The sequence below is a fragment of the Panulirus ornatus genome, chromosome 19, assembly GCF_036320965.1.
Source record: "Panulirus ornatus isolate Po-2019 chromosome 19, ASM3632096v1, whole genome shotgun sequence".
Taxonomy (NCBI): domain Eukaryota; kingdom Metazoa; phylum Arthropoda; class Malacostraca; order Decapoda; family Palinuridae; genus Panulirus; species Panulirus ornatus.
This window is the reverse complement of record NC_092242.1, coordinates 63,351,020-63,373,300: the sequence shown is the minus strand read 5'-3', so window position 1 is coordinate 63,373,300 and position 22,281 is coordinate 63,351,020. Positions and strand designations below refer to the sequence as shown.

At 50.8% G+C, this 22,281-nt stretch overlaps 1 protein-coding gene across 30 annotated transcripts in view; it reads right to left on the bottom strand.

Annotated features, from left to right (window-relative positions):
• The window catches only part of LOC139755581 (uncharacterized), an 887,125-nt gene that overhangs the window by 85,435 nt on the left and 779,409 nt on the right, over positions 1-22,281 (bottom strand). The gene's annotated exons all lie outside the window — the stretch shown is intronic.

The following is a 22,281-nucleotide window of genomic DNA, read 5'->3' as shown; positions in this document are numbered from 1 at the left end:
TCAGACGAGAAACTTATAAAAAAACAAAAAAACAAACACGTTTTAGTTGGGCCTCATGTCTATGTTCATCTTGAAATTCTTTTGTCACACAGATGTTAAATTTGTGGAGGGAATCAAACCCACTGAATACAATCTTCTTTCTTTTTTTTCACTACTGGGTAAGTCGTGATTTCAGAGTGTGTGTGTGTGTGTGTGTGTGTGTGGAGGAGTTACGTGGGTGCTTCTCCCCACAGAAGGGAGCTTAAATAGACCTGGGTGGTTACACATGCCAACTGGAGGAGGGACAATAAAGGGTGTGTGGGGTGGTGGTGGTGGGGTTAAGAGGATAGGGGTTTGGGGTGGTTGGGGGTTGGTTGAGGTGGAGTGGTGGGTTGTGCAAAGGGGTGGGTGTAGGGGGTTGGTGAGACACATATCTAGCTAGAACGTCTCTTTTAAAAACATAATCTGTAACTAGTTTAAAAAAACACACACACACGCACATGGGATATATTAAAAGAGGGGGATTTATTACTAATCTAAGTTTAAGAAGTAGTGACTAAAATGTCTAATTTTAAAAAAAAATTATATACTTAAACCCTGAAAAGCAAGGCATATTTTATATATCAAAATTCTCTAAGGGAAAAAAAATAATAATTATCTGTAGCATAACTTTATGATATAGTTGTTTCTTTCTTTAAGTTTTGGCAAAAAAAAAAAAGTTAAATGCTTTCATGACTGAGAGAGAGAGAGAGAGAGAGAGAGAGAGAGAGAGAGAGAGAGAGAGAGAGAGAGAGAGAGAGAGAGAGAGAGAATTTTTTTGACATCAGGTGGCACAGAAAACGGTGCTCTGGTCCCCCCAGGGGTGCGGACACATGCCGCCCCCTCCCCCTCCCCAGGTAGTACTCACAGGGTCCCCGTCTGGCTCTATCACGACCATCGTCCCACGCCTGGCGTCACGTATCCACAGACACAGTTGCGGGCGTCACGTACCCGCAGACACCGTAGCTGGCGTCACGTATCCACAGACACCGTAGCTGGCGTCACGTATCCACAGACACCGTAGCTGGCGTCACGTATCCACGGACACCGTAGCTGGCGTCACGTATCCACAGACACCGTAGCTGGCGTCACGTATCCGCAGACACCGTAGCTGGCGTCACGTATCCACGGACACTGCAGCTGGCGTCACGTTTTCACAAGACACAGTAGCTGGCGTCACGTATCCAGACACCGTAGGTGCGTCACGTATCCAAACACTGCAGCTGGCGTCACGTATCAAGACACTGCAGCTGGCGTCACGTTTTCACAAACAGTTTAGCTGGCGTCACGTATCCACAAGACACCGTGGCTGGCGCCATGTATCCGGCAAGTACCAGCCGTCACGTATCCTCGGTCTGAGGCCTGTGTCACGTGCGAGACACTACGTCACACATCCCTAGGACACCAGCTGGCGTCACGTACCCTCAAGACACCAGCTGGCGTCACGTATCACACAGTCACAGCGGCTGGCGTCACGCACATTCACAGTATACTATAGCTGGCGTCACCTGTCATCAGACACCGCCAAGGGCGTCACACGCATCCATCCTCCTCCACTCTCTCTCTCTCTCTCCAAGTGGGTGACGGGACGTATGACCAGAAAACAAGAGACGGTGGCGTCACATATCACAAGACTCGAAACAGACAGAGGGTCTGATCCCACGTAAGGGAGTTTTCCATTCCCTTGGCACCCCTCAGCAGTCAGTATATCAGCCAACTGTCACTGTAAATTGTAAAAAAAAAAAAAAAATACACACATATATAGCTATTTACTGTAAATGAACACCGATCCGCTTTCGACCACTCGTTCTGTGTACGAAATGTAAACAAATCATCAATTCTATTTTACGCAACCAATAGTAGAAAAAGCCACACTATATATATATTCCTATGAGTCCACGGGGAAAATGAAACACAAAAAGTTCCCAAGTGCACTTTCGTGTAATAATCACATCATCAGGGGAGACACAAGAGAGAAATATAACAGTCAGTTGCTATACATCAAGGAGACGAAGCTAGGACGCCATTTGATAAACATGTGATATATATATATATATATATATATATATATATATATATATATATATATATATATATATATATATATATATATATATTTCTTTCTTTCTTTCAAACTATTCGCCATTTCCCGCATTAGCGAGGTAGCGTTAAGAACAGAGGACTGGGCCTTTGAGGGAATACCCTCACCTGGCACAATTCTCTGTTCCTTCTTTTGAAAAAAAAAAAAAAAAAAAAAAAAAAAACTAATATTGCAATAATGTGATATCATTTACCCCCTCCCTCTCCCCCAACAATCTGTTATCTCTCATATCTTGGTCGGGGTGCGTAAATCACACGTTATCTTGCCCACGAGTTGACATCAGGTTCCCCGCAGGTGGTGAAGATAACCTGGGGGAGGGCGCAGCCCGCCCGCCTCCATGCTGCTCCCCTCACCAGAGGTTTGGCGGAACGTTTGACACCTCGGCCGCAGGAGGCTGATACCCACGACCACGACGGTACGACCCTTGAGCACGACGGTACGACCCTTGACCACGACGGTACGACCCTTGACCACGACGGTACGACCCTTGACCACGACGGTACGACCCTTGACCAAGACGGTACGAGCCTTGACCACGACGGTACGACCCTTGACCACGACGGTACGACCCTTGACCACGACGGTACGACCCTTGACCACGACGGTACGATCCTTGAGCACGACGGTACGATCCTTGAACACGACGGTACGATCCTTGACCACGACGGTAGGAGCCTTGAGCACGACGGTACGACCCTTGACCACGACGGTACGACCCTTGACCAAGACGGTACGAGCCTTGAACACGACGGTACGACCCTTGACCACGACGGGTACGATCCTAAGGCACCAGAAGGGGTCAGATGACGAGGGAATGGCAAGGAGTACAAGGAAGGGGGTGGGTGGGGGGAGGAGGAGGAGGGCAGGTGAGGGAGTGAGGGAGGAGGAGAGTGAGGGCGGCAGCTGCTCCTCACACAGGTATGAGGGAGACGCACACCGGAAGCCCTTGAGAGACCGGATGTGAGAGATGTCCTCGCCGTAGACACACATACACACACACACACACACACACACACACACACACACACACACACACACACACGCGCGCGCACACAGACACAGAAACACACATACAGAATTTGTGTGTGTGTGTGTGTGTGTGTATGTGTGTGTGTGTGTGTGTGTGTGTGTGTGTGTGTCTGTTTGTTTGTTTGTTTGTTTGTTTGTTTGTTTGTTTGCGTGCGTGCGTGCGCGCGAGTGTGTTTTTTGTTTGTGTGTGTGTGTGTGTGTGTGTGTGTGTGTGTGTGTAAAGTGTACATACTAAGTGATCCTCCATGGAAAAGTTTGGTACATGACGTTCGTTACCTCCCCCCCCCCCCCCCCAACCCCACCGTCACGGACGGCTCACGCAAACCCAGCAGTTTCGTCTCGTCGGGTCGAAAGTGTTTACCTCGCCGACGACCAGTGTGGGGCAAACACTTGGGAGGTCATCTGTGTAATGCCTTCCCGCTCAAGGAGATACATATGGGAGGCGTATACGAGGATACAGGACAGGTGGTACCGCCCCAGGACACATACGCCGGAGATACAGGGCACGTTACACCGCCCCAGGACACATACGCCGGAGATACAGGGCACGTTACACCGCCCTAGGACACATACGCCGGAGATACAAGTTACACCGCCCCAGGACACATACGCCGGAGATACAGGGCACGTTACACCGCCCTAGGACACATACGACGGAGATACAGGGCACGTTACACCGCCCCAGGACACATACGCCGGAGATACAGGTATGCCCAGAATTTGGAACGCGACACACACAAACACGTGACACACATGCATTAAAATCAATCCTGGGCTTATTTATGTGTGTCCTGGTCCAGCTGTGATCCCTCCCTCCCTCTTCCACCACCACCACCACCACCTCTCAGGTGGGGTCGGGGGTGTGAGGTGTGGGGGTGAGGGGGTGTGTGTGGACCAGGTCGGGTTCAACACAAGGCGGACATCGGTCGCGTTCCATCTGGGCCGGCGTCGCTATGGCAACGCCTCACACTCCAACTTTCCGTCCAAATTTTGCCCCCGCCTCCTCGCCCCGCCCCGCTCTGTGTGAGACAGAGGCTAGACAGGCGGGAAGTACAGTGATGGACAGACGTGGGGGCTGTGGGGTCCGTCCGTGCCTTTTCGCCGTACTTGTAAATTCACACTAACGACACAAAACATGATCATTTCTGGTCTGTGTGTGTGTGGGGGGGGGGGATGGGAGGAGGTGTGGACGCTGCACTGGACACACGTGTACACACACACGTACACGTACACACTAGGTCAGGAAGGAGATCTGCCGATGCTGCTCCTCTCTCTCTCCCCCCACCTCAACTCCCCCAGGGCAAGGCTGTGTGGTCACGTGGTCCTCTTATCTTGGTCTTCCTGTCACCAGACAACCCTGGGGGGGGGGAGGGGGGGGGACGGATGGTCACTGGACACCCAAAGACACCCCCCCCCCCCACACACACACAGTCACTGAACACCACTGGATCAGTTTTTTTTTCTACGATGTATACACTGGTGAGTGTCTTGTCGTGAGGACACAACACAGCACATCAACACACGATAAGGTGATGGTGGTGAGTGTCGTGAGGAGAGGACACACCACACCACACCACACACGTCCAGCTGGTGGTGGTGGTAGTGAGCGTAGGGTGACGACACACCAACACACGTCAGGCTGGTGGTGGCGAGTGTCGTGGGATAAGGACACGCCACACGTGCGTGTGCTGTGGTGTGGGGTCACAACACACGTCAGAGTGACACAGCAGACGACTGGATAATCCCGTCCCTTCCACTGAGGGACCAACACAGACACACACACACACAGACACACACGTTAAACTTGGCCTGCGTCTGGCGTGCGTGCGTGTGTACGTCCGTGCGTGCGTGCAGCAGCAGCAGTGACTGGCGGGTGTGCGTGGTTACCCCCTGAAGGCGTGGTGCCACCACCGGGCGCCCCGCGATACTGGCGCCGCTTGCCACCACCCTGTTGTGACGCCCGGGGGGGAGGGAGGGAGAGGAGAGGGAGGGAGAGGGATGTGGTGGTGGTGGTGGTGGAAGGAGGGGGTGGAGGTGGAGGAGGAGGAGGAGGTGGAGTAGGTGGGATGGTGGTGGTGGTGGTTGAGGAGGAGTAAGGGGGGGGGGGTTGCGTGAGGTGGTGGGGTGGTGGTGAGGAGAAAGGGGGGGGGGTAATGTGGGAGAGTGCTGGTGATGGTGGTAGGTGTGTGTGTGTGTGTGTGTGTGTGTGTGTGTGTGTGTGTGTGTGTGTGTGTGTGTGTGTGTGTGTGGCGGGAGGGGGTTGTAATACATGGTAATGTGAGGGGGAGAGGGAGGCACCACCATATACGCCTCATTGCACCACACGTGAGGAACACCCCCCCCCTTTCCTTCCTCCTCACCCCCCATACTATGAATAACGCCCCCCCCCCTCCTCCCCCGGCGGCAGTGTGTGTATACATACGTCATCAAGAACCACCGAAGAGATACACATAAGGTCGGCGATCCGTGTCATTTAACACCGCTAATTCCCGCCATAACGTACAACTCGACACTCACCACTCGAGGAGAAGAGCCACTAAAGGAACCTGAGAGAGAGAGAGAGAGAGAGAGAGAGAGAGAGAGAGAGAGAGAGAGAGAGAGAGAGAGAGAGAGAGAGAGAGACGGACGGACAGACAGACACAGAGGCGGGGGGCATGACTCAGTGCGGCGTGCGAAGCCGGCCAAGGCTGGTCCGTCACAGCTCACGCCACGCCGATCTATTGGAGGGATTAAACTATTTTTAAACCCCCGGCCGAGGAGGAGGAGGAGCAGCACCACCACCTACCCCCTCCTCAACCTGTCTTCTGAGGGAGGTGAGGGCGTTCTCAGGTCCCCACTGCTGCAGTGGACAGAGCCCCTGCGTGAGCGCAGGGCTGCGTTCCTTCAATCCGTCGCAGTGGAAGAACAGTGTGTGTGTGTGTGTGTGTGTGTGTGTGTGGTGCGTTCATTGGACTGCAGGTAGAGCGCCTTCTCCCCCTCCTCCTCCTCCTCCTCCTCCCTCGACACACAACGCACCTGGCAAGACAACAGACAGCAGTGTGTCCAACAAAATCCATAACGTCAGGGGAAATAAATGGTTATAATCCCGGCCACTCTGCAACACTGACCACCATCACCACACCAGGCTCGATCCGGGCCTCCACCGGCACACGACCTGGTCACTGTGGCTTAAGGTAGAGTTAGGTTAGGTTACGTGGAGGTAAAGTTAGGTTAGGTTACGTTGAGGGAAAGTTAGGTTAGGTTACGTTGAGGGAAAGTTAGGTTCGGTTACGCTGAGGGAAAGTTAGGTTAGGTTACGCTGAGGGAAAGTTAGGTTAGGTTACGTTGAGGTAAAGTTAGTTTAGGTTACGTTGAGGTAAAGTTAGGTTAGGTTACGTTAAGGTAAAGTTAGGTTAGGTTAGGTTAAGGTAAAGTTAGGTTAGGGTAAAGTTAGGTATGGTTAGGTTAGGTTAGGGTAAAGTTAGATATGGTTTGGTTTGGTTTGGTTAGGTTAGTTTAAGTTAGGGTAAAGTTAGGTATGGTTAGGTTAGGTTAAGGCAGAGTTAGGTTTGGTTAGGTTAGTTTAGCTTAGGGTAAAGTTAGGTATGGTTAGGTTAGGTTAGGGTAAAGTTGGATATGGTTAGGTTAGGGTAAAGTTTGGATTGGTTAGGTTAGGCTAGGATAAGTTAAGGTAAAGTTAGGTATGGTTAGGCTGGCGTAAAATCTGGTTTAGTGAGGTTAGGTTAGGTTAAAGTTAGGTATGGTAAGGTTAGGTTAAGGTAAAGTTAGGTATGGTTAGGTTAGGTTACGGTAAAGTTAGGTATAGTTAGGTTAGGTTAAGGTAAAGTTAGGTATGTTTAGGTTAGGTTGTTAGGGTAAAGTTAGATATGGTTAGGTTAGGATAGCTTAGGGTAAAACTAGCATTGGTGGCTAGTTTATAACAAGTCGTTCCGTACAACACCCTGGTCGTCTCCTACAACACCCTGGTCGTCTCCTACAACACCCTGGTCGTCTCCACCACTCTGGTCGTCCCGTACAACACCCTGGTCGTCTCCTACAACACCCTGGTCGTCTCCTACAACACCCTGGTCGTCCCCACCACTCTGGTCGTCCCGTACAACACCCTGGTCGCCCCCTACAACACCCTGGTCGCCCCCTACAACACCCTGGTCGCCCCCTACAACACCCTGGTCGCCCCGTACAACACCCTGGTCGTCTCCTACAACACCCTGGTCGTCTCCTACAACACCCTGGTCGTCCCGTACAACACCCTGGTCGTCTCCAACACTCTGGTCGTCCCGTACGACCCCTCCGTGTGCAGCTGGTGCAGACTTAGGTGTAACACAGCTGCTGAACCTGGTCCAGTACGACACCCGGGGGAGGAGAGGGAGGGAGGGGGGATGGGAAGGAAGGGGAGGGGAGGAGAGGGGGATGGGAGGGGAAGGGGAAAGGGGGGGAGGGGGGAGTAATTACGGCAGGCTTCGTCGGGTTCGGACGCCGCCCAATAATCCAGCAGCAGGTGTGTGCACGACTGTCGGCTCCCCCCCCTCCCACTCCCCTCCCCCCCCATACCATCCGCTCTCCCCCGCAGGTTGGGGAGGGAGGAGGGGGGGAAGGCCTGCGGGGGAAGATCGGGGGTGGGGGAGTTGAGGGACTGTGGAGTTGGATGGATGGATGGATGGGTTCTCCTCCCCCCCTCCCCTACACTATGGTCGTAGGGGAAAGGGAGGGCGACGAAACGACCCGTTTAGACACGAGAGAGAGAGAGAGAGAGAGAGAGAGAGAGAGAGAGAGAGAGAGAGAGAGAGAGAGAGAGAGAGAGATTAATGAGGAGGTGAGGGATTACTAATGGAGTGGTGTGCGGAGGGATACTGATGAGTGTGGGGCGGATTAATGAGGCATGGTGGGGTGGGGAGAGGGATTTAGGGAGGAAGATAAATGAGGGAATGTGAGGTATTAATGGGAGTGTAGGGAGATACCTGTGGGGGAGTTTAGGGAAGGGAGACCAGAAAGGGGTTGTATGGGGCACTGGGGAGATATTAGAGATAATGTGGGCATGGAGATTAATAACGTGGGGAGGGAGACGATGCTGGCAGGGAGTGTGATGGGGAAAATGTAGGGAGGGAGGGAGATTAATGAGTGCAGAGGAAGATTAAACAAAGGGAAGTGGAGAATTATGAGGGTGTAGAAAAATAGAAAAAATATCTGATGGCGACCAATGGGGTAGTGAGGGAGATTAATGAAGGGGGAAGGGAGGATGGGGGCAGGAGGGAGTCGAGGAGGGAGATTACAGAGAAAGCATGGGGAGGTTAAGGGGGAGGTGAGGGTGTAGTATGCAGATGAAGGAGGATATGTAAGGAGGGGAATTCATGAGACGGTGTGTGTGTGTGTGTGTGTGTGTGTGTGTGTGTGTGTATGTGTGTGTGGAGGGGGGAGGGGAGGGGGGGAGATGGCGTTCAAACAGTCAGTTCGGACAGTTAACCACCCCCCCCTACCCACACCCCACCCCACCCCTCCCATCTTTTTAAAAACCTGCCAATCAGAGCTCATCCACAACAAACCAATGACCAATCAGGATCGTTTTGCCCATCCCATGACCAGAGGCCACAGGTGACAGCCGGCATGCCAAGTTCCGTTTTCTAAGCGGACGCGTCCTGGACAGCCGGCATGCCAAGTTCCGTTTTCTAAGCGGACGCGTCCTGGACAGCCGGCATGCCAAGTTCCGTTTTCTAAGCGTACGCGTCCTGGACAGCCGGCATGCCACGTTCCGTTTTCTAAGCGGACGCGTCCTGGACCGGACCGTGGTCTGAATTGGCGGCCTCAGGGGGGAACAACATGCCACGAGGGGATCGTTAGCCCAACGGTGGGAGGGGAGTTAAGTCCCCTCCACCCACCCCTCCTCCTTCCTCATTCCCCTCCCTTCCCCTCACGCTCGCCCCCCCACCTCCCCCTCAAATGAACAATGAATCATCGTCGAATAAACTCTTCCGAGAATCACTCCCCCACCTCCCCTCGTGACGTCACGGGAGGTGGGCGTGGCTTAAACCCAGCCCCCTCGACCAATCACGGCCCGAGAGGCACAAGGTTCGTGTCCTGTGATATGTTAACCACCGCATAGCAGGGGGTATTCCTGCGTTCCTCCCCTCCCCTTACTCCCCCACCGGTGATTGGACTCACACAAGACGAGAGAGAGACTTAATGTTATCTCACAACAAGAGAGAGACAATTGGGGAGGTCTCGTACGGGGTGATTCTTCAAGTATCTCGTACTCCAGTCACTTGACATCTACAAGGAGAGACTTCAAGTCTCTAAAAAGGGACTTTATTCACTTCTCTTGCGAGAGACATTACATATCTCATGAGAGAGATACTTCAAGCGTCTCGCACGAGAGATTATACGATACCTAACTCACAGAGGAGACTTTCATTGACCTGACTTGCCCTACGCCGCAATGGTGGTTCACTTTCCACCTCTTCTGTAGGTATGACATTGGATTTTTTGCTCCCGAGAGTTGGCTGCCTGTGTGTCCCCCCAGCCCCCCAAACCCCTAGCTACACCACGTAATGCTCGGCACGCTGCTGCGTCACATGATTACTGTGTGGCCGTCGGAAATTCAAGGGTGAGCCGTTCTGACGACTATTTCTTTCCCTGCACGTCGAAGCTTTGGAACTCTCTCTCTCTTCTCATGTCTTTCCCAATACCTGTGACCTGGCACATTAGAAAAGACAGGCTTTTCAATTCAATTCCTCCCCAAAAAAATTCGCAAATGCTTTCCCTTGTCCTTTCTTTTTTTTCCTTGTAATTAACCTCTCTATACTTCAATTAAGGCCCGGCCGTGACGTGGACTTTTGTCAGAGAGAGAGAGAGAGAGAGAGAGAGAGAGAGAGAGAGAGAGAGAGAGAGAGAGAGAGAGAGAGAGAGAGAGAGAAACTACATGCGTCTCTCGCACGTGGAGACCTCACGAATCTCAAAATAAAGGAGACATTCCTTGTCAAATACAACAGATCTGGCATGACGCACAGGAGCCCCTGTATGTCTTACACAAGGTCAGACTATACGTGACTCACACACAACACAGAGAGAGAGAGAGAGAGAGAGAGAGAGAGAGAGAGAGAGAGAGAGAGAGAGAGAGAGAGAGAGAGAGAGAGAGAACTTTTCACACAGAACTTTTTACTTACAATAAATAGATAAATAAATAAAGTATTGACTCTCACAGGGGTCTCGAGACGGTCCAAGAGAGAGAGAGAGAGAGAGAGAGAGAGAGAGAGAGAGAGAGAGAGAGAGAGAGAGAGAGAGAGAGAGAGAGAGAGACCCACCGAACTCTCCTGCTCTCTCTCACACACACACACACACACACATACACACACACACACACACAAAGGGGGAGGGGAGGAGGAGGGTTAGGGGAGAACTATTATAATCTGGTCAAACACTGACCTGGAGTGTGTGTAAGTTCCTGTGAATTGTGTTGTAATTCCTTAATGGAATCCCTGGGGAACGAGGCCGCGGATCGAGCCTCATCCAATCCCTCAGATATTAGCCCAACAAACCCGTCAACCCAGATTTGAGGGACAAACCCACACCCCCCTCATGGGAACCGGGGGCGGAGGAAAACCGACCTTGGGTCCGCCGTGACAAAAGGGTCAATTTCGGCCCCCGGGAGGGAGGAGGGCGTGAAGGCCTTTGTTGCCCGTGATGAGCTCCACTTCATATGCAAGTACATCTTCACCTTCCACTCACAACGGCAAATCCACTCACTGTGGTGGAGTGGCTGGCGATGGGGGAGGTGGGAGGAGACGGGGAGGAGAGGGGAGTTGAAGGAGGGATGTGGGAGGGACGCGGAACGCTGTGTGTGTGTGTGTGTGTGTGTGTGTGTGTGTGTGTGTGTGTGTGTGTGTGTGTGTGTGTGTTTGCACTGGTTTGAGCTGGCTGAAGCTTGCAGGGCCCCCCCTCATCACCCTAGTGTACTCAGGCAGGGCCCCTCATCACCCTAATGTACTCAGGCAGGGGCCCTTCATCACCCTAATGTACTCAGGCAGGGGCCCTTCATCACCCTAATGTACTCAGGCAGGGGCCCTTCATCACCCTAATGTACTCAGGTAGGGCCCCTCATCACTCTGGTATTCTCAGGCAGAGGGCCCTCATCACCCTGGTATTCTCAGGCAGGGGGCCCTCATCATCCTGGTATTCTCAGGCAGGGGGCCCTCACAACCCTAGCATATTGTGGTAGGTACCCTCACCATCTAGCTCACTTTGGGAGCCCCCCCCCCCTCACTCTAACCTCTTTTGGCACGGACCCTCAGCACCATAACCTACTCTGGCAGGGCCCCTCATGACCCTACTGTGTCAGGGGGCCCTCATCACCCCCAGTCGACTGTAACAAGGGCCCTCATCACCATCCTCTTTAAAATGCGTTGGAACTCCTGCATTCAACCAGTAGGGCGAAATATACATAGGAACAATGGAGAATAACGACTTCTCGTCACGGAGGCAAATAAAATGAAATGGCCCAATACGTAACCCGAAAAATTAAGGTAAACATCAAACAGCTGGGAAAAAATGAACTCTAAAAATCTGTTGTGATTGTGTCTAAAAATGTTTACAACAATAGACTGATTAAGAGCCATAATTTACATATTAACAAAGCTCAAAACTACACATATTTCGGACAATATATATATATATATATATATATATATATATATATATATATATATATATATATATATATATATATATCATACTTTGTCGCTGTCTCCCGCGTTAGCGAGGTTGCACAAGGAAACAGTCGAAAGAATGGCCCAACCCACCCACATACACATGTATATACATACACGCCCAAACACGTACATATACATACCTATACATTTCAACGTACAAATACATATACATAAACAGACATACACATATATACACATGTACATATTCATACATGCTGCCTTCATCCATTCCCGTCGCCACCCAGACACACATGAAATGGCACCCCCTTCCTTCGGCGCGCGCGCGCGAGGTAGCGCTACGAAAAGACAACAAAGGCCACATTCGTTCACCAAGTCTCTAGCTGTCATGTGCAATCCATATATATATATATATATATATATATATATATATAATTCATGGGCAACATATTTCTCTAGTGTGGACTTATGGAGATTACGAAGAGGCCATTCACACACACGAATAACGTTCCATTTATGTTTCGGAGGCATTTCTCCACACATCGTGCCCCTGAACGATAACTAATGCACAGGGGCTGGTGAATTGTACGTAGGTTAAAATGAATCAGAGCGAGATTCCCATAGATGTTAACCCAGGTGCTGGAAGGTACGACCCTCACGCAGGACGGCACGACCCTTAGGCAGGACGATACGACCCTTAGGCAGAACGATGCGACCCTCAAATAGAAAGAAACGACCCTTGGACATGCAGGTACGACCCTTGAGCAGGACGATACGACCCTTGCTTAGACGAGAAGGTACGACCTCTTGACACTATTGCCATTGGGTCATGATGGCCTGGCAAAGCATTAACCTTCCTCTTACATGTCTGGTCAATGGCCAGGTAGGTCATCAGACCCCAGGGCTTAGAAAGAAAATATGTCCCAATACAATTGCTCTGGGATAATAATACAACGCATCTGTCTCTCTAACGCCGGAAACATGACAGCTAGAGACTGAGTGTGAACGAATGTGGCCTTTGTTGTCTTTTCCTAGCGCTACCTCGTGCACATGAAGGGGGGAGGGGGTTGTTATTTCATGTGTGGCGGGTTGGGGACGGGAATGAATAAAGGCAGACAGTATGAATTATGTACATGTGTATATATGTATATGTCTATGTGTGTATATATATATGTACGTTGAGATGTATAGGTATGTATGTTTGCGTGTGTGGACGTGTATGTATATACATGTGTATGTGGGTGGGTTGGGCAATTCTTTCGTCTGTTTCCTTGCGCTACCTCGCTAACGCGGGAGACAGCGGCAAAAAAAAAAGAAATTATATATATATATATATATATATATATATATATATATATATATATATATATATATCATACAATGACAGCTTTGTATATCTAGTGAAAAAGAAAAGTGACTGGGTTACAGGTTTTCAGTGGGCGCTCATCCCATTTTTTGCTATTCAAGATCCACAGAGCTTACTTTTCAGTGGAGAAATCTTAAATCAACCTGGGCCAGTAACTGCAAAGAGTAAGGCCCAGCCAGGGTGTGTGTGGTGGGTATACAGACGTACGGCCCGCAGCTTCCGACAGCTTGCTTAACCATGAGGAACAACACGGCAGCTTGGGTGGAAACCAAGCTGTGGACCTAAGAGATCTCCGGGGGTAGCTGACCTCCGGAACCAACGTGAGATAAAGGGTCGGACCGTGAACACGGAAAAATGTAGCGTCAAATCAATTACATTAATCTCGGGTATTAAACCCGTAAATAGTAAGGCTTGTACAAAAGGGGGGGGAAATCGGCCAAGTTCCAATAATAAAAAATAATCATTCAGTTTAGGTCACTTTTAACGTAACGTGGCGGAACCTTACTTGTTCACAAGGCATCTGTTCTTCCCGGGCTGTTTCAGGGCCTCAACACGAGGGAAAGTGAACGTCCATCCACTAAGAACAACGTCAGAATGAACTCTGCTTCCTGTCCACCAGTGAGCCGCCAACATATCTTAAAAATCTGCCTACGTTCAAGACTACGGGTACAAAAACATCAGGATGTATCACTACACATCCCTCTTCCAGGTACCGGCCATTATCGCAGTGGAGGAAAACTCGACTATATAACCTTCAGCGAGTAAAAGGCGCATGCGCACAATATGACGTCAGCAAATCGTCACAGAACACGAAAATCCACCAATCATCAGTGGGGAAAAATCTACTGACGTCATCAATAACAGAAGACAGTCTTTCTGTCAACAGACAATGTTTACAGGGCAATTATTTTCCTTCCTCGATACGTATATTACTTTCTAAGGAAGGCTGCAACACGGGAACAAATAAAAAAACATGAGACTTAATACCATCAAATAAAGAGAAACATATTTATCTATTTATCAGAAATATAACGTCAATAAATAAAGACAAACTGGAGGATAAAATTCTGACGACAGATTGTGAAGTTCCAGAAGAAAGAATGGCTCTCATGGGACCGATACAGGGAATAGGAAAATATACCACATTCTTGGGGAATATTGGACTCGGGTCTGGGAGAACTTAACAATCTATTCAAACTCTTTCCAAAGTGCGTATCGGCTGATTATTAACCCCTGGGAGAGCAGTACATTATACAGGCACTCTCTGAGGACTTCAACTCCTGAAGGAAGATGGTACGACCCCTCTGTCACGACGGCCTGGTCGTAGACCTGATCCTGGGTCGTACGGTCGTGTTCACTTAATCACATTAGTGGAATCTGTAATGACTGAACCTTTTTTTTTAGGTCACTGTCAGTCAAGTCCTTTTACATAACCATTAAGTCACGACTGTTGACGGACGCGGATTGACATGCGAGTCACTGACTCAAAATGTTCTCCGTCAGCGAGTGGGTCGCCTGATCCTAATGTGAGTATTCTACATCCCTGCCAAACTAGCACGGCACACAGGGAGAGGGTAACGAAGACGGTAAAGGGACTCAGTGAGGGAGGAGAGAGAGAGAGAGGTAGGCGCGGGTGGGTCGCCCTGGCTAAGGCGATTACCCGGTGAAATATATCTGAGGTTCCCCTTTCACAGCCAGTCTTCCACCATTTCTTCAGAGGAGAGCCAGACGCTGCCACTATCTCACCGTCTTATGAAAAGTCTTCTCGCAGCGCCCGCTCACCGGGCGTCCTCCCTCGCCACTACCAGTCACCCTCCTCACCACTGCGGCACCAGTACTCCCTCATACCCCAGCTTGGTTACGCTCACCGGTCGTCACCAGTCTAACCTCACCTCTCACTCAGTTCACTCAGTCAACTTCCATTCCTCTCCATATCATCTCTCTCGTCTGGTTACTCTCACCACTCATATTCCACCAGGTCAACCTCACCAGTGCCACTTGGCCAATCACCATCCACCAGCGTACAGTGTCGCCCTCAGACACCCTCCCCACCAAATCAATGTGACTGGTCTGGCGGGAAAAACATCCCGGTCTGGCTCCCCCAACATGACCCAAAGTCCCTGATGTTGCCCGACATCCGCAGTGGCTACCTCAGTGGTCAGCTGTGACCTTGCCTGCCATTCCCGACCTCTGAAATATCGTGACGGACGAGGCGAGGTCATCCCATCGCAAACTAACAGTTTTGACCTCATCTAATACGTCAGCGAGCCTGTCGACTAAAAATAGGTGAATCAGTGAATGAACGAGCCTCCGAACTAATGAATCAGCGAATCATAACAGTGAATCACTCACGAATCTATGAACCGACGAATAAACCTTAACATACAACCGCTAAACAATCTGAGAACCAAAGAGGCAAAAACACCTGTGAACCAGTGAATAAACGAACCAAAACACTGAACCACTGAAACATTGAACCTGTGAACCAATGAACTCAAAACCATAACACGACCTCTGAAGCAACGACCCTGTAAACCAGTAAACCAACGAACCAAAACAATGACCCACTGAAGCAACGAGCCTATGAACCAGCGACGAGACGAACCAGTCGACTAAAAATGCCACTGACCCACACAGGTCATTCAGGGAAGAACCAAACGACCCCATCACGTCACCTTAACCTCCCCTCCCCCATCAAGGCCCCTCAACGAGCCGTGCCAACGATCCAACCCCAACGCGACGACCTCCAACCCTCCCTACCCCCCCAACTCCCTTCTGCGCCACAGAGATGATCAATTTCTGTCTTGATCTGGGGTCCTACGCGGGTTCTCTGGGTGTGTGGGGGGGGGGGGGGGGGGGCGCTCACCCACGGCTGGCTGGCTGGCTGGCTGGCTACCTGGGAGGCGAAGCTAAGGAAAACGAGGGAGGAAAGGGGGAGGGGATTCTCGCACCGGGGTCGTATAAGGTTATCTAGTCTCTATTGAAGGGGAGGAGGGATGGGGCTTAGGCCGGGCTATTCTGAGGTCAGGGGAACGGGGAGGAAGATTTCTAGGAGGGGGCTGATTACGTGATGGGTTCCCTACACGAACGCTCTCACACAAGTTACGTAAAAGTGTCAACAAAAGGAACGTACGTACGTGGGGCTGTAGACTGTACTTGGGTAAGTCCCAAAGCTGATCAAGGACGTGCGCGCAGGAGGACATCTGCATCAAATCAAAAGGGGTGAAAAGTACACTCGTGTGATACTTAAACCCAGACATGAGTTTCACACATATGAAAGTGTATGCTGGCCTCCACTGTGGGCTACCACCATCAACAGACAAAGAGAGACAGACAGACACACAACATGACGTAATTCTTGATACCCTTCCTCCAGAGGGGACCTCCGGCAACAGGTTCCATACACAGCCAGGCTCGAGGCGAACATCTCCCCTCCCCCCTCTCTTCGGGGGCTCAATAACCCTTCATCACGACCCCTCGCTAACGACCACCAGTTACAACAGCGTCGCGCCTGCAACGCGATCGCTGAGCACCTCGCCTGCGGAGTCATTTATTTCGAAAATTGCCTCGTTAAACCCCTAAGACCGTCACTTAACGTGGGTTAATAACGAGGATTCATGTTCTCAAGATGGAGGCGTCGAAAACATTTTTTTTCCCCCCCTCCCGCGCGACGACGAGGGGTGGGGGACTCTCGGTACGGTAATCTCAGTCTACCGTACGATACCTGAAAACTTCAGTGTACGATGATGAATACGATAATCTCAGCTTTAAGGACAGGACCTAAAAACTTTGCTGTACGATAATTAACAGTAAGGCATTTTCAGCTTTCGTTATAATTCTCGTAAACTTTCGTATATGATAATTAACCCTTTGGATGTGGCGGGCTATTAATCCTTTGATGAACATTTAATCCCAGAAGTGAAAGTTTAATCCACTGAATATATATTACTCCATTAACACGATCAAAAACCTTTTGAGTATTATAACTAAACCACTTGAGTCAGACGAGCGGGCGGGGCCGCCCCCCGGTGGCTGCGTTATCGAAACTGCTAAAGTTGGGACTATTTGTTCATACAAGTTGGACAGTTTACCGACCTGCGTACGAATATCTTAAGTCACTTCCCCCCTAGAGAACCAGTCAAGGCCACTGTTAAAGAATAAATAAAATGACCGGTGTTTGTTTGAGTACATCAACTCTGGTATCCTGAAACTTAATTAGTCGCGTTCTAGGATAATTGAGAGTACTCGTGTACAACGTACCTTTCAGAGTACAACTCATCACCTTTTTGAGTACGACATCTTACTAGTGTGCAACAATTTACCCTCGAAAGTAAGACACTTTACGTACCAGTGTACGACGATTTATCTTCAAAAGCACGACAATGTAACTCCTAGTGTACGACAATCTACCTCCGGAAGCACGACAACTCCTAGTGTACGACAATTTCCCTTCAGAAGTACGACAACTCAACTCCTGGTGTACGACAATATATCTTCTAAAGTACAACAATTCAACTCCTAAAGTACGACGGTTTACCTTCATAAGTACGACGCTTTGCCTACCAGCGTTCGATAAGACCATCTCCTCCACTGGAGTACGACAGCTCAATCAGTGGTAATGACCCCCGAGAGAGGGTAGTCGGGACGGAAGCTGCGTTAACGATAGCCAGGTTCCCGCGGGACACCTACGATAGCTCCCCTGTTCAACATTTTAATTACCTCCAGACTGCCGAATGGCACGGTAAGACCGTGGTCTACAGTCATTCCCTGTGACTGTACGTAACTGGGAAGAGGTAACTGTAACCTCCAGTCATTCCTCGTGACTGTAGGTGACTGGGAAGAGGTGACTGTAACCTCCAGTCATTCCTCGTGACTGTAGGTGACTGGGAAGAGGTGACTGTAACCTCCAGTCATTCCTTGTGACTGTAGGTGACTGGGAAGAGGTGACTGTAACCTCCAGTCATTCCTCGTGAGTGTACGTGACTGGGAAGAGGTGACTGTAACTTCCAGTCATTCTTCGTGACTGTACGTGACTGGGAAGAGGTGACTGTAACCTCCAGTCATTCCTCGTGAGTGTACGTGACTGGGAAGAGGTGACTGTAACTTCCAGTCATTCTTCGTGACTGTACGTGACTGGGAAGAGGTGACTGTAACCTCCAGTCATTCCTCGTGAGTGTACGTGGCTGGGAAGAGGTGACTGTAACCTCCAGTCATTCCTCGTGAGTGTACGTGACTGGGAAGAGGTGACTGTAACTTCCAGTCATTCTTCGTGACTGTACGTGACTGGGAAGAGGTGACTGTAACCTCCAGTCATTCCTCGTGAGTGTAGGTGACTGGGAAAAAGAAAAGAAAACGTGAGCCGTTGTGAGAGAGGAGGGTGTGGTGGTGGACCAGCTGTGAAGGCTACGGTGAAGCGAACATGGCGTGCTGGTAGGGGTCCACTCCTCGACTCATTTCCCGAACGCGAGTTCTGAGGTATGATATGAACGCGGCCAGATCTAAACCACTTCCGTCCTGAACGCGACCATACTCCCTCCTTCCCTCCCACGTCGTCTTGTACCGCCAGGCTGGTCGACCCGACGTCGGCCGCCAATCAACCCGAGCAATATACTGTTCATTGTTGCATCTATATACCACCCGACTGCTTTCCAGGTGTACACAACTGGCTTTGATGGACTTTTCGAAAGCCCAGTGTCACCTCGGGCTTAATTTCCTCTTTATCCCCTTTAAACCTATGACAACTCAGGCCCCTAAATGCGATTACTTCTCCCCCTCCAGCAAGAAAGCGTAATCCTTATAACAGGATCCATTTACATCTAGCACAGAGTGGTCAGGGTAAGTCTGATATGTCGAGCCCTTGAGTACGATACTTGAACACTGTGAGTACGATAATTCGACCCCAAGTGCGGTAATTCAACTCTCGAGTACGACGATCAAACCCGAGTGCAACAAGTCGACCCCGACTACGACGTGTCCTAAGTACGATAATGGATTTCCGAGTACAGTACCTCTACATCATGATGATTCGAACCCTTGCTATATATTTGCAGTACGATAATTAAGCCTGAGGCACGATAACAGGACTCCGAGTACGGTATATCTTGAGTACGATAACTGAAAGCCGAGTACGATAATCCTAAGTACAATAATAATTAAGCCCCCAAGTATGGCACGTCTTAAATACGATAACTGAACCCCGAGTACAATACATCGTCTGATAATCTGACCCCCCCCCCTGGTACGATACAACGTTAATTCGTTACCTGAGAACGTAATACAGGAAGTAAGATAATTTCCACCCTATGTACGATACAACTAACGGCCCGACAGCGCGGGGCCGGACTGCGCACTGGAAATACAACAGACCTGGATAAATCAACTGCATCAGCAGGAAATGGTAATATCCGGAGTACATAACAACGTCCCGGGCAGGAAATGGTGTCGTTCTAACTCAAATCCGCTGGACACAGACCAACGCCGCGCTGCCCGCCTCGACACACACAGACACAGACACAGAGCGGCAACTCTCGCACCAAAACGTTAACGCCGTCAATACGAAATTCCTTTTGGACCAAGACACTTGAACCCTCTTGAGTACCTTGGCGTGTGATCAAGCGCCCAGTCTTCGGGACTGAGCTTATGAGGGACGTTTTGCGTACTATCTCAAGGGCGTGGCGGTTCATCTCATGCTCAGCTTTGGGGGAGAGATGGGAGGAGAGAGGGTCTCTCTCTCCCAAGACCGTGTTGCCTCCCTAGACGAGAAGGGGGGGAGTGAGGGGGCCTCCACCTCCCGCCTTGACACATCAGCTTACGCTCGGGCGAGCAGAAAACGGGTGCCGGGCGCGGGGCGTTATGTCAACAGCAGACGGCCGAGGAGTGAGGCAGGTGGGGCATGAGGAGGAGGAGGGCGGTGGAGGTGTCAGGAGGTAACGTGTGATCTCACGACACACCTGCAGGCCCGGCTATTTCAAGCGGTGGGAGAGGATTTGCGCTGTTGAGGTATCTTCTTACGACTGTCCCTCATCGTCATGTTGTGGACCTTTTGTTATCTCGAGGACGACCCTTCTCCTCCTCTTGTTATCCCGAGGACGACCCTCCTCCTCCTCCTCCTCTGTATGTGGTGTGTGGCGGGTGTTATCTGAATGATCTTCTTGTGTATGCATCTTGTTATCTTCAGGATCAGTGCCACCATTATCCTCCCCCTTCGTTCTCAGGGGTTTGTCTGGCACGATTACCTCCCCCGTTCGTTCTCTGGGGGTTTGTCTCTGTGCTTTCTTCTCCCATTCGAAAACCCCCCAAAGAACATTCTCTGGGGTGCGACGTGACATCCCAAAATTATTCTACCCCCTTCGTTCTCAGGGGGTTTGTCTCTGTGTGCTTTCCTCTCCCATTCGAAAATCCCCCAAAGAACATTCTCTGGGGTGCGATGTGACCCCCCAGCCCCTCGTTCCCATCACGTGGCCCCATTACCCATTACCCCATTACCCCCAATACACACCAGTCCTCACCCCCTCACCGGTAACTGGGAGTAACTGGAGATAGGTGTGATCAATGATCAGGCGAGGTTCAGGTACACTGCCTCCCACACACATTACAACAGATTCTAAGATTCTATTCATGACTTGATCTCCCTCCGACACCGCCTTGACTGGCACTCAAAACACTCGGGCGACTACGTGAAGAGTGACGGCTATAATGAATGACTGGATCATGAGTTACGTCTCGGTAACGAGGGGGCCAGGAACCATCAGGCTCCAGGGACCATGGAAGACCCGTCCTCCTCCTCCTCCTCCTCCTCCACCGCAGTCTCCCCCTCTCCCCTCTCCTCCTCTCGGCTCTTCAGTCACGAGAGAGAGAAACTTAAGGCAAGGACTTCCCTGCGGCGGCGGCCGCAGCCGCCACCACCGCAGCTCAGTGACACCCACCCACCTCCACACATACCACCCTCACCACAGCTTCCTGCAGACACACTCGGCCTTCCGGGTGACCACAACTCTCTCTCTCTCTCTCTCTCTCTCTCTCTCTCTCTCTCTCTCTCTCTCTCTCCTTCGGCACACACCGGCAGGAAGAGAGAGAGAGAGAGAGAGAGCAAGCGCAGTCGACGGGTATGACGGAAGACAGGGTGCCCAGAGGGGAGGGGTTCTGTTGGCAAAAGGGCACCTTTTCGGACTTTTGGGACTGGGAAGTCAGTAACACACCAGGGGAAGATCACGTCACAATAAAGGGAGAGTAGGTTGGGGGTCAAGAGAACACGGGAGGTTTTCACCCTAGGGTGAGTCTGAGGGATAGAGAACCCGAGAGAGGGAGGATGAAGGACGAAGGGAGAGAGTTAGGGAGGAGCTTACAGAAGGGCATTACCTGTGGCATGTGGGGGCATTACCATCCCTGCCTCCCCTGAGGCAATACTGCACTCACATGACAGGGGAGACTACGAACAGGGCCCTCTCGTCCTTCCTTCCCTCTTAACACATAAAACATTCAACTGTTGGGGTGATACAATGACCTCCCTCCTCCCGTCCCTACCAGTAACTGGACGGGGTTACAAGCTTCCTATCTCATCTCCCTAACCACTTGACTTACTGGTGAGGGGAGGTGGGAGGAGGTCTTCTACAGCCGAACAGGTTCCAAATGCCCCCCAATCTCATCTCGAGGTTTCATAAGCCTCGCCTCACCTCTCGTCCCCTCCAATATAGACACCCCATCCACCCTACAGTAAGTGGTTGGGTCGGTGTTGCCATGTAGAACACAGCCCGGCGTTCCAGGTGGGAGGGTGGGGGAGGAATGGGTTGCGCTGGGAGGGGAGGCTGTGTTTATGTTCGAGTGTCGTGTTGTGCAGACGTCTGCCCGGGGACCTGAGCCCCTCCATCTACACTCCATCTAATTAACATCGACCACTCCATCACTTGTGTCAATACAGCTGAGAGAGCTGAACCGAGGTGTTGGCGGTGATGATGGTGAGCGTTGGAGGTGATGACGGCGAATGTGGTGAGGATAAGACGTGATGGCGATCGAGGTAGTGGTGGAGAAAAGATTTCCGATAAAGCACTTGGTTGTACTCTGAAAAAACAGCCCACCGAGAACCCGCTAACCCTTGGCAACGAAGTCGAGCC